Source organism: Phoenix dactylifera, unplaced genomic scaffold (genome assembly GCF_009389715.1).
Source record: "Phoenix dactylifera cultivar Barhee BC4 unplaced genomic scaffold, palm_55x_up_171113_PBpolish2nd_filt_p 002416F, whole genome shotgun sequence".
Classification (NCBI taxonomy): domain Eukaryota; kingdom Viridiplantae; phylum Streptophyta; class Magnoliopsida; order Arecales; family Arecaceae; genus Phoenix; species Phoenix dactylifera.
In genome coordinates, this window is record NW_024069639.1 from 2,627 (window position 1) to 15,168 (window position 12,542).

A 12,542-nucleotide genomic window follows, 5' to 3' on the forward strand; every position below is an offset into this window, starting at 1 on the left:
ACCCCATCGTCTGTCATATGTCAAGATTTATTCGACTTGAGTTCGCTAATGGAAAACTCTTTTTCCACTTTATATTACTGCCCTGGCCAAGGTCTTAGAACTCAGTCTAACAAATCACATAGGATCACTCCTCTTCTATCAAGGTCGATAGATTCCTTGTAGGTGCATACCCTACTCCTACAGTGAACTTACCGCAGCCAATCTACACTGCATGGACCCATATGGCTAGAGACCATGTATGTGTGCAGTCAAACTACAATAACCTCACTGTGAGTAGCCGAAGCACCGCAGGTCAAAGGACCAGTCACACTACTGCAACATCAAGCAAGTCACTGACGAGTGGATAGACATCCAAGTGACTTCTTGTCTTGGTCACGCTCAGTACCCTTGTTCTCTAACAAGCACCTGCACTATCACTTCAGTGTCCCTACACTGTGGACTCAAGTCTCGTCCATCCAGAAGGAAAGTGATCTGTGCACTGATCGGATCGATCACCGTCCTCGTGATGATCCATTGATCAGGAGCATTTAGAAATTAATCACCAATGATACATGGCTCAAATTCTCAACTCTTGAGAATATGTATCATCATCTTATTAATTCCTTGGACGATTCATAGACACATAAACAATATGAATGAAAAGATGCCTTTTATTTATTCAATAATAAATAGTCAAGTACAAAATTATGTCCCTAGAATCAACAATGTGTCAGCCAAATTGGCTTCTAGGGCATACATCTAACAATATTATGTGATACAGTCCTTCTATCGTGGATCCCTACAGGACGGAGGTCATGGACAACTCGTCAAACCCCATCGTCTGTCATATGTCAAGATTTATTCGACTTAAGTTCGAGAGTGGAGAACTCTTTCTCTACTGTGCAATCTGCCCCGACCGAGGTCTTACGAACTTAGTCTTATAAATCACATAGGATCTCTTCTTATCTATCAAGGTCGATATATTCCTTATAGGTGCATACCCTACTCCTACAGTGAACCTACTGTAGCCAATCTACACTGCATGGACCCATATGGCTAGAGACCATGTATGTGTGCAGTCAAACTATAATAACCTCACTGTGAGTGGTCGAAGCACCGTAGGTCAAAGGACCAGTCACACTACTGCAACATCAAGCAAGTCACTGACAAGTGGATAGACATCCAAGTGACTTCTTGTATTGGTCACGCTCAGTACCCTTATTCTTAACAAGCACCTGCACTATTACTTCAGTGTCACCACACTGTGGACTCGAGTCTCGTCCATCCATAAGGAAAGTAATGTGTGCACTGATTGTTGGGAACCCGCCCATGCCGCTGATATTTCAAAAAATTTTCAGATGGCAGCGGAATCGGCATGCACGGGTTCGACGTTCATCGCATGAACGTTGTTTCGAGACCTTTCGTAATTAGGTAAGAATTAAAACTTTTAAAACTATTAGGAAGATCAAATCTTCACCTTGCGCGGGTAGATGATCACCGCAAATCTGAATTCGTGGTTTTGGAAGAGGGTTCGCTTGAAGCCGTTCAAAGGTCCGGCCTCTACGGGTATCCACACGAAGCAGGATCCGATCCAAGCTCTCTATCTCACTGGGGTGCTAGCTCCCTTGCAGAGATAGCTTTTGATGGCTGATCTCCTCTCTTTCAATCAACCCTTGATTGTGCTTGAGAGGAGGAAGAAGAAGGATGAAGATGGGAAGAAGATCAAAAGCCCCTGCAGCCTTCTTCTTTTTCCATGCGTTGGAGCCAAGGAAGAAGACCAAGAGGAGGGAGACGCCTCCTCTTCTTTTCCCTTTGCTGATGGCGGCTGAACCAAGGGAGGAGAGGGAGAGGGTGGCCACGGCTTGGAGGAAGAAAAGAGATGCCCTAGGGCGCCGGCCCTAGTCCTCCTTTAATAAGGATGAAGGGCTCCTACAAGTTAGGAGCCCTTGACAACTTTCCAAGAGGGGGCGCCGGCCCCCTCTCTCTTCATGTCGCACCTAATCAAGTGGAGAGGGGCTGATGCCCCTCTTACTTGGTTAGCCTAATCCTCTTCCAAAGAGGATTAGGTCCCTCTTTCATGGTTTAATCCTAATCTAATTAGGATTGGCCAAATTGGGTTCAATCTATGCTAGTCCTAATCCAATTAGGACTTGAATGAACCATGACTCAATTGAACTCTTCAATCCTAATCCAATTAGGAGTCATGTTGATTCATTAGATTATTAATTAATTTAGACTTAAGGAATCCTAATCTAATTAGGATGTATTTAATTTTAGTCCTAATCCAATTAGGACTCTAATTTGAATCCAAAGTCCTAATCCGATTAGGACTCTAGGAATCCTACTCCAAGTAGGAATCCAATTTTGATTCAAAACTCCTAATCTCATTAGGATTGAGGAATCCTATTCCAAGTAGGAATCCCAGTCCTACTCCAACTAGGATTCCCAGTCCTAATCCAATTAGAACTCTGGGTATCCTACCCGAAGTAGGATTTCTTGTTTCAAGTCCAATTAATTAATTCCCTTTGTTCCTTCTTCAACTTCTTATCAATCAAATTGATTTCTTGTGATTCCTAATCACGATTTCAACCATCGGATCGGTCAATACTTCTATTGTGTGTGACCCCATAGGTTCTATTCTGACTGGTAGTGAGATATATTGTGATCTCTATCACTATATCATTGAAAACTCCTTTCAATGGGTTGGAACGATTCCAACTCAACTCATTAGGGTTTATCGATCATCAAGATAATCCCTATGAGTCCCACCATCCACCAGTGACACCTAGCAGCATGTAGTGGCTACCCAGCAGAATGGAATGATGAACCTCTAGGTGCAGTTAACGTGTGATACAGTCCTACTATCGTGGATCCCTACAGGACGGAGGTCATGGACAACTCGTCAAACCCCATCGTCTGTCATATGTCAAGATTTATTCGACTTGAGTTCGATAGTGGAAAACTCTTTTTCCACTTTATATCACTGCCCTGGCCAAGGTCTTAGAACTCAGTCTAACAAATCACATAGGATCACTCCTCTTCTATCAAGGTCGATAGATTCCTTATAGGTGCATACCCTACTCCTACAGTGAACTTACTGCAGCCAATCTACACTGCATGGACCCATATGGCTAGAGACCATGTATGTGTGCAGTCAAACTACAATAACCTCACTGTGAGTAGCCGAAGCACCGCAGGTCAAAGGACCAGTCACACTACTGCAACATCAAGCAAGTCACTGACGAGTGGATAGACATCCAAGTGACTTTTTGTCTTGGTCACGCTCAGTACCCTTGTTCTCTAACAAGCACCTGCACTATCACTTCAGTGTCCCCACACTGTGGACTCAAGTCTCGTCCATCCAGAAGGAAAGTGATCTGTGCACTGATCGGATCGATCACCGTCCTCGTGATGATCCATTGATCAGGAGCATTTAGAAATTAATCGCTAATGATACATGGCTCAAATTCTCAACTCTTGAGAATATGTATCATCATCTTATTAATTCCTTGGACGATTCATAGACACATAAATAATATGAATGAAAAGATGCCTTTTATTTATTCAATAATAAATAGTCAAGTACAAAATTATGTCCCTAGAATCAACAATGTGTCAGCCAAATTGGCTTCTAGGGCATACATCTAACAATCTCCCACTTGCACTAAAGCCAATTGGTCATATATCTTAGGCCCATCTGATCGGTTATTTCAATTTTGAAAATAAACCACGCAATAGCACGTATCCTGTAGGATAGTGATTACGGGTGTCGGTCCACAGGGATTGGAGACAAGTTATTTTTCTTTTAAAAATAAATCAAAAAGAAGGATTTGCTAACTTGATTCAACTAAATTAATCTATGAGTACGAATTGAAATTTAATCAAAGTAAATAGATCTAGGGTTTGGAATCCACCACATAGCATTGCATCAAGGATTGTGTTCTTAATTTTTATCTTTTGGAAGGCATGCAATTTTTGGCTATAAGCCTTTTAAAATAAAAACATAAAGAGTGTTAGGAAGATCCATCTTCGGTATAGCATGAAGTGTCTACCTAAGTATGCTAATCTAGGATGCAGCACACTTCATCTTCCTAGGCATGGATCATCTTAGACTACTTTAGCAAACATGATTAGTAACTAGCATGCTCAAAGTTTAAATATCATAAAGGAATATTTCATTGAAAATAAGAATTTAAACAAGCTCCAAAATAACAATAAAAATAAGAACTACAATGCCCTGATACATTGCTAGGGCTTCATCCAGCCCTAGACTAGATGTTTAGCCGAGCATGGCTTCCGGACGACCTCCCATCCTCAAATGAAGTTGATCACCTCCCATAATTCCCAAAATATCCAAGACTCTTCTCTTTCCTCCCCTCTCTCTTCTTTTTTTTTTATTTCTTTCTCTCGGCTTTCTTCTTCTTCTTCACCGAAACAGAGCCCCCCTGTTTCTTTCTTCTCCACCGAGCCTCCCTCCCCTCCGAACGCCTCAGCCCCCTCCTTTTATAGCTGTCCGGAGTGCTCGTTCGGGAAGGGAGAAGAGATCACGGCCGGCTGATTCCGGGGCGTGATGCTGGAGGGAAAATCGCGGATGGATGGGGCGAAAGGCGTCAATCCATAGGAGAATGGCCGGATCTCGTGCTCCTTGATGGCTAGAAACGGAAGGGGATGGCTCCGGATGAGGGGTGCCGCGGGATCGCTGGGAGGCTGATGCGGAATGCCTGGATCACGGAGAAGGGGAAGGAGCTAGAGACGGACGCCGATCCGGAAGGAGCTGGGACGAGGGCGTGGATCTCGGATTTTGCTCGCTAAGAACGGCAGCTGTGAGGAGGCGGGGATGCAGGCGGATGCCTGATGCGGAAGACGCCCGGCTGGCTGGAAACGTTGCTGGCTTTGCTGGTTGATACGCACGGTGATCGCGGAGGAGTTGGTCTTCTACTCGCTCGGAATGGTCGCTGGCTGCAGTGCGGGATCGTCGGGATCACGGAAGAGGGGCTGGGAGGTTCGGTGATTGCGGAGGATTTGGAGACAAGCGTTGCTGGCACGGGATCTGGCACGCGGTGGGGACGCTGAGGATGCGGACGGCTTGGCACGGTGGCTGTTGATGGCTGGGATTCCGGGATTGATGGCGTGAACGGGAGAAGATGAGATGGGTTTCCTTCTTCGGGTGCTTGATTGGAAGCGGGAGCTTGGATGCTGACGGCTGGGTGGAGTTCTTTGAACGCGGAAGCGGGGGAGGATGCGGAGGATCATGCGGCTTGTTCTGAAACAGGGGAAGAGAAGAAATAAAATAAAATAAAATAATGTGGAAGATGAATACGGGAATGAGTAGGATGTTTGAATTTTTTTATTATTTATATTTCTTCTTCTCTTCTTTTTTTTAGAAAAGTGGTTGGGGTCCACTCGGGTAAGTTGGAAGGGCTTTGTTCTGAATCTAAAATAAAGAAAGTTTGGACACGTGGAGAAAATGGGAGAGGCCTTTGTTTTGCTAAGTTGGGAAGCTTGGTGCACACGGGAAATATGACGTGGACAAAGGAATGGGTAGCTTCATGCACATGTGGGAGAAAGTAGTCCACACATGGAACAGATTGAGACTAGTTCGTGAATGGGATGACTCGACCTGCACACACATTAGACTAAATTAATATAGAAAATTAAACCAAACTTGAATTACCTCTAATAATTTATTCAAATGAAATGAGAGGGGAAACACATTTTCTTTTGTTAATATTTAAAATATGTGCATAACAATAGTAATAAGTGCTATGTAAAATAGATAAATTTGTACATTATTTAGCACTTATCACACCCCCAAACCTACATTTTGCTAGTCCTCGAGCAAAATAAAATTAGAAAAGAAGAAACTCTAACTCACTTTCGCAGGCATCGCGATTGCATTTACCATATGCAACAAGGCTTTAAACCCCTAGGTTACCCTAGTGGACGAGTTATAGTCTCGTGAGGGTTTCCAGTGAAGATACCCACAAACTTCAATATTAAAATAAATCATTTATTGTTATGATTATATTTTTTTATTATTATTTTTATTCTTTTTTTTATTATTTTTTTTGATCTATTAAGTGAAAATTAAATTCCAAATGCATACTAGTAAAGAATTTCAAAAACTCTTTTTTTTTTTATATTAAAATCTAATTCAAGATACATAAATGATAAGAATTTCAAAACACACACGGTTTTATTTACTAAATCAGCCCAAATTCTAGGTCAAGATGCAATTCAAGTTGAAGTCATTAAGTTTCCGTTAGGGAGTTGTAAGACTTATTTATACTGGAGTGCTCAGTGTAATCTGGACCGTACCCAAGCTAAGAGCTCAGATCTCCAAAATATTGCTAATACCAGTAGTTTCCAAGGATTGGTCGAAGGAACCTACTCACTGATTCAAAACCATCTTATCTGCAGGATTTCGAGAGTTGTGGATGTTTACTTTAGTACCTCACGGGCTTTATCTGTAATATTCCAGTTTACTCGAATTTTTACAACGACGGCTTTCACACTATTGTCTTTTCGGTCAATACAGCTTTTTTTTTTTTCCTTTTTTTTTCTTTTTTTTTTTTTTTTTTAAGAAAGATATATAAATTGTGCACTTTTACTCTTGTGGTGATTTCTCCGTGTAACGAGCAATCAGTCGACAACTCTCACACCAGTTGGCATAAGGTGTCGGGCATCAAGACTCCCCTACGGACTTATGCTCGGAGTCCTCATCACAAGCCCACTTGACCTTTGACAATAGGTAGCCCTTTTCGATGTTCCTGACTAAATCCATTTTTATTGATTTTTTTTTTTTTTTTTTTTTTATTGGATTAGATAAGTATGATTCATCAGGGTCCAAGGTTGCTACTATACTATCAACATAATGTCGAGCCTAGACCTTAGAAGGGTCGGCCAGTGTGTAGTGAAATTCCAAAGTATTAATTAGCTTACAACTCCCTAAGAGAGACTTAATAAAAAGAACTTAAATTTGTATTACTTCCCACTAGTCATTGGGCTTTTAGATTTTATATACCTTGTGTGTTTATCATTCTCGCATAAATGTATATAAATTAGGTTTTTTTTTTCAACAAAACTTTTTTTTTTTAATAATTTTTTTTATTATTATTTTATAAACACATTTTTTTAAAAAAAAAAAAAAAAAAAAATTATTTTAAAAATTTTTTTTTTTTAAAGATGATTTTTTTTTATTATATTTTTTTTTTTTAAACTTTTTTTTTTTTTTTTTTGATGAAAATCAAGATGAATACCCCCAAACCTAAACCTAACATTGTCCTCAATGTTAAGAAATAATCTAAGAGAATTGGGTTGCCTCCCAACAAGCGCTAAGTTTATTGTCTTCAGCCAGACACAGTGGGTCCTTAATTATTTTGATAAACAGGGTTCGTTAAATTAAGGGATTCGATCAATTGCCCGTCGGCAACACAGTCTACATAAGGTTTTAACCTTTGACCATTGACTTTTAAAACATGTCCACCATTGAGGTGTTGGATCTCTACTGCACCATAAGGAGAAACCTTTTTCACTACGAATGGTCCATCCCACCTAGAGCGTAGTTTACCCGGGAAGAGTCGCAACTTGGAATTGAACAGCCAAACCTTTTGACCAGGTTCGAAGGACTTACGGTTAATATTTTTATCATGAAAAGCCTTAGTCCTTGCTTTATAAATTTTAGCATTTTCATAAGCCTCATTACGCAATTCTTCAAGTTCACTTAGTTGGAGTTTTCGGTGAGGACCAGCTACTGCCATGTCTAAGTTAAATTTTTTTATAGCCCAGAAAGCTCTATGTTCAAGTTCTACCGGTAAGTGACAAGCTTTACCAAAAACTAATCGGTAGGGGGACATGCCAATAGGAGTTTTGTAGGCGGTACGGTAAGCCCAGAGTGCATCATTTATCCTTTGAGACCAATCTTTCCTATCGGGACGTACCGTTTTCTCTAAGATGTGTTTTAACTCTCTATTGGACACCTCGACTTGTCCACTCGTTTGGGGATGGTATGGGGTAGCAACTTTGTGGGTGATGTTATATTTGCGAACCAAAGCCTCGAAAGATCGGTTGCAAAAATGAGATCCCCCATCACTGATAATGGCCCGGGGTGTACCAAAACGACAAAAGATGTTTTCATGTAAAAATTTAATCACAACCTTGTGGTCATTAGTTTTAGTGGCGACAGCTTCTACCCATTTTGAAACATAATCAACCCCTACCAGAATATATTCGAAACCAAAGGATGGTGGGAAAGGGCCCATGAAGTCAATACCCCAGACATCAAAGATTTCTACAATTAAAATAGGATTGAGAGGCATCATATCTCTACGAGAGATGGTACCCATCCGTTGGCACCGTTCACAAGTTTGGCAAAAGTTATGGGCATCTTTGAAAAGTGTGGGCCAATAAAATCCACTTTGTAAAACTTTTGCTGCAGTTTTTCTACCCCCAAAATGTCCCCCACAAGCTTGTGAATGGCAGAATGAAAGAATACTTTGAAATTCACATTCAGGGACACATCGACGGATGACTTGATCGGGACAATACTTGAATAAATCAGGATCATCCCAATAATAGAACTTTACTTGTGAAAAGAATCGGTTCTTATCTTGAGTTGACCAATCATCAGGAATTCGTCCTATGGCAAGGTAATTCACTATGTTTGCAAACCATGGCGTTTTTATTCTTTGTACCTCAAATAATTGTTCATCTGGGAAAGAATCGTGCAAGGGTGAGGTATTTTTACAAGAGGGCTCAAGAAGAATCCTAGATAAGTGGTCCGCTACGACATTTGCAGTTCCTTTCTTATCACGAATTTCTAGGTCAAATTCTTGTAGTAAAAGAATCCATCGAATCAGACGGGGTTTGGTATCCTTCTTTGCAAGAAGGTGTCGAAGGGCAGCATGATCAGTGAATACGGTAACCTTGGATCCTAATAAGTAAGATCGAAACTTGTCTAGTGCGAATACTACCGCTAGCAATTCTTTCTCAGTGGTGGTGTAGTTTAATTGTGCATCTGAGAGTGCTTTACTAGCATAGTAAATGACATGAGGTACTTTATCTAGCCGTTGCCCTAAGACTGCCCCAATAGCATAGTCGGATGCATCACACATTAGTTCAAATGGAAGGGTCCAATTAGGGGGCCGTATGATAGGTGCAGTGGTCAATTTCGAGCGAAGATTTTCAAATGCCTCCTCGCATGTTTTATCAAAGACAAAGGGAGTGTCCTTGGCAAGAAGATTGCACAAGGGTTTGGAAATCTTACTGAAATCCTGAATAAAGCGACGGTAGAAACCAGCATGGCCAAGGAATGATCGGATTTGTTTCACAGTTTTTGGTGGAGGAAGATTGGAAATAAGATCGACTTTGGCTTTATCTACTTCAATGCCCCTCTTGGACACGACGTGTCCTAAAACTATGCCTTCTTGAACCATAAAATGGCTCTTTTCCCAACTTAGTACTAGGTTGGTCTCCTTACATCTTTTCAAAACTAAGGTCAAATTGTTCAGACAATCATCAAAAGATAGGCCAAAAACTGAGAAATCATCAATGAATACTTCTAGAAAGTTTTCCACCATATCTGAAAAGATGGCCATCATGCATCGTTGAAAAGTTGCGGGTGCATTACATAGTCCAAAAGGCATCCTCCTATATGCAAATGTCCCAAATGGGCAGGTAAAGGTGGTCTTCTCTTGATCGTCCGGGTAGACAGGTACTTGGTTGTATCCAGAATAACCATCTAAGAAGCAGTAGAAACCTTGACCAGCCAACCGTTCCAAAATTTGATCTATGAAAGGTAGAGGGAAATGGTCCTTCCTAGTCATTGAATTAAGTTTTCTATAGTCAATGCACACGCGCCAACCCGTGGTTGTGCGTGTTTGTATTAATTCTCCTTCCGTATTCTCAATCACAGTAATACCTGATTTCTTGGGTACCACTTGTGTCGGACTCACCCACTTACTATCAGAAATTGGATAAATGATTCCGGCATCTAATAACTTCACCACTTCTTTCTTGACTACCTCCTTCATGTTAGGATTGAGTCTTCTTTGCATTTCTCGGGTAGGTTTTGCATCATCTTCGAGATGAATTCGATGCATGCAAACAGAGGGGTCAACCCCTTTCAAATCGGCCACAGACCATCCTATGGCATGTTTATTTTCTTCTAGCACCCTCAAAAGTTTACCCTCCTGTTCAGTAGATAAGTTGGCTGCGATAATTACAGGGAGGCTATCTTCTGGTCCTAGAAAGGCATACTTAAGATTTGTTGGAAGTGGCTTTAACTCAAGTTTAGGTGGTGAATCAATGGAAGGACAAAGTGGCGCGCTAGCAATGGGAGGAAGAGGTTCAGGTCGGCTCTTCCAAGGAAGGGAACTCACTGGAGATTGATTGTCAAGTAAGATGTTAACTTCTTCTATGGCCTTGTCTATATCAAAGTTGTCAATGTCAAAATGGGCCAGACATGCCTCTAAGGGGTCATCTGCTAAGATATAGGGAAGGGCTTCCTCTACAAGATCATCCATTTCGTCAATTAGGCAACACTCGTCTTCCCTCACATGTTGGTCAGCGGCATGAAAAACATTCAATTTAATTTTCATGTTCCCAAATGATATATCCATTGCCCCGGTTCTACAGTTGATACATGCATTGGCTGTTGCTAAAAAGGGACGACCAAGAATCACAGGGATTTGTTTTTTTAGGTTGGGCACATGTTCCATGTCAAGGACGATAAAATCTACTGGAAAATAGAACTTGTCTACCTTGACAAGAACATCTTCAATCATCCCCCGTGGTATCTTCACAGATCGATCAGCCAATTGTAAGGACACCGAGGTAGGTTTTAATTCACCTAACCCAAATTTCTCATAGACTGAATAGGGTAGAAGATTCACACTTGCCCCTAGATCTAAGAGCGCTCGGTCAATGGAGTTATCTCCTATGACACAGGAAATAGTGGGAGCGCCAGGATCTTTGAATTTTGGAGGGGTGTTGTATTGGAGAATGGAACTTACCTGTTCAGTAAGTAAGACCTTTTTAGGCACATGTGTCCTAGATTTTCGCTTTTGGGTGCAAAGGTCTTTGAGAAATTTGGCATAGGAGGGAACTTGTTTGATGGCATCAAGAAGTGGAAGGTTGATTTTAACTTGTTTGAACACCTCCATCATCTCTTCTAGTGAAGTTCCCTTCTTGCCAAAGGGAGTGGGTGCATTAAGTGCTTCAGGAAATGGAGCCTTTGGAGTATGGGTTGTGACAGATGGTGGACTAGCTGAAGAAGGTTTTGGGTTTTCATGTGAAACATTCCTCTCCTCTTCTTCATCTTCCTTATTGTTACCCTCCCCAACCTTATTATCTATTATACGTCCACTCCTTAGGGTAGTCAAAGCATTGGCTTGCTCATGATTTAGTCGGGTTTCTTGAGCCACATATTGTCCCCTAGGATTACTCATTGGTTGACTTGGAAGCTTACCTTCCTCTCGTTTATTTAATGCATTGGCTAGTTGACCCATTTGGGATTCTAGCTTAGCAATTGATTGTGTGTGAGAGTGCAATAGTTGTGTATTTGCCTCCAAACCTTGAAGGGCAGTCAACACCTTCTCCTCAAAGGCTGTATTTCTTTGGGTTGGAGGAGGAGGATGCTGAAATTGAGTTGAGGGACGGTAGAGATGAAAATTCTGAGGGTTTTGAAAATTTTGGGGGAAGGGTTGGGAGGTATTAGAAGCTTGCTGCCTCCAAGAAAAATTTGGATGATTCCGCCATCCCGGATTATATGTATTGGAAAATGGATCATTACCCGGTCTGGGCTGTGTTTGGGCAGCATTGATGTGTTCTTGCACGAGTTCGGGATATTGGGGTGCTGAGGGGCACTCATGAATAGGATGCGATGGGCTAGAACAGATAGCACACACTTGTGCTTGGGAAGAACTAACGACCTGTCCTCCTATCATTAGTTGGTCAATCTTATGGGACAATGCATCTACCTTGCTAGACAGGTCCATAGAATGACTTATTTCACAAATGGCCCCTTTTCTTTGAAAATTCGGGGATGCTTGACGAGAACACGAAGCATGGTGGAGGGAGTTTTCATTAAGATTTTCAAATAGTTGCCATGCTTCATGCTCATTTCGAAGCATGAAAGTCCCCCCGCATGCAGCATCGATCATCTGACGGTTTCGTTCCGTCAAACCGTCATAGAAACATTGCACTAGCTGCCACTTAGGTATTTGATGATGAGGGCATTTACGGATTAGGTCCCTAAATCTCTCCCAAGTTTCATAAAATTCTTCTCCCTCGGTTTGGGAGAAGCTTGTAATGGCACGTCTAAACTGGTTCGTTCTTTCTATGGGAAAGTATTTTTTAAGGAATTCTTGTTGCATTTGATCCCAAGAACGAATTGAGTTAGCTTCTAAAGAATTCAGCCATTGTTTGGCTCTATCTTTAAGGGAGAAGGGGAATAATCTAAGTTTTAAAGCATCATCAGTGAAATTTTGAATCTTGACAGTGGTGCAAATCTCAAGGAATTCATCTAGGTGTTTATATGGGTCTTCATTGGTGAGCCCATAAAA

At 41.4% G+C, this 12,542-nt stretch overlaps 1 non-coding gene across 1 annotated transcript; it reads left to right on the plus strand.

Moving 5' to 3' along the window:
• The first annotated feature begins 12,198 nt into the window (after positions 1–12,198).
• Positions 12,199–12,304, plus strand: LOC120109576. Its single transcript, XR_005510412.1, has one exon. It is a non-coding gene; the product is annotated as a small nucleolar RNA R71 (small nucleolar RNA).
• The last annotated feature ends 238 nt before the right edge of the window (positions 12,305–12,542 follow it).